We start from the raw sequence: 1,009 nt of genomic DNA on the forward strand, positions 1-1,009 counted from the left end.
TAATGGTTTCTCCTATGATGTGTCCTCAGTAGCCCTCACCAAGGGCTGCTTCTGTTGCTGTTGTCTGTGTGTCCTTGGTTGAATGGTCTGGGCCTCATGACACAGCCACATCATCAGACTTCCTGGCAATCAGCAACTTGATTAGATCTTGATGTTGCAGAAGGCAGATGACAAAGTCCAGCAATGCTTTTCCACCTGGGATGCAGAGCCACCAGGAGCTTCTTCAGACTCTTGCTCCTTGAAGTACTGATATGTGGACCAAGGTGGGCCCAGCCAGATCTGTAACAAGCGTAAGGCCATCCCAGCCATGTGACCTGAATTGCTGTCCCAGGAGCTTTTTGTTAAAGGACTATTTATTAGCCAACTGAAAAAAAGTATGTCAAATAATCCACTAGGCCTATGGTGGAAGTTCAAATGATAATTGATCCCCAGTTGGTGGTGCTGTTTGGGGTGGTTTAGGAGATACAATCACTAAAGGCAGGCTTGGAGAGTAGAGAATCCACCCTACTTCCAGGTCTCTCTGCTTTGTTTTCTACTGAAGATGTGAGCTCTTAGCATCATTCTCTTTGCACCATGCATGCTGCCTGCTGCCCTGCCTTACTGTCGTGATGGTCTCTTACCCCTCTGAAAATGTAAGCTATGTAACCTTAAACATAAGCTCTTTTGCGAGTTGTTCTGGGTGCTGGTGTTTTGTCACAATGGAAAAGTAACAAGGACATTTATACTTGCAATAACTTTTCTGAACTCAAGTCCTAGACACAGACATGACAGGCGTCCAAGTCCCAGGTGATGGAGCAGGAGGTATCATGGGCATATAGGAACCCCAACCTCCACTCTGTCCTATTGCCGGCTGCCCTGCAGTACAGTATCTGCAGAGGCGTGAAGTTCTACTTTGGGTTCAAAGAGAGAGGATGCTGCACATCCTTCTGCCCAGGTGAGCTTAGAGAGGGCAACTCCACCCCGGGGGTGGGAAGATTTCTTGACCCTATGTGACTACATAGGCCATAAG

This window comes from Psammomys obesus, unplaced genomic scaffold, assembly GCF_907164565.1.
Source record: "Psammomys obesus unplaced genomic scaffold, mPsaObe1.curated_primary_1811, whole genome shotgun sequence".
Classification (NCBI taxonomy): domain Eukaryota; kingdom Metazoa; phylum Chordata; class Mammalia; order Rodentia; family Muridae; genus Psammomys; species Psammomys obesus.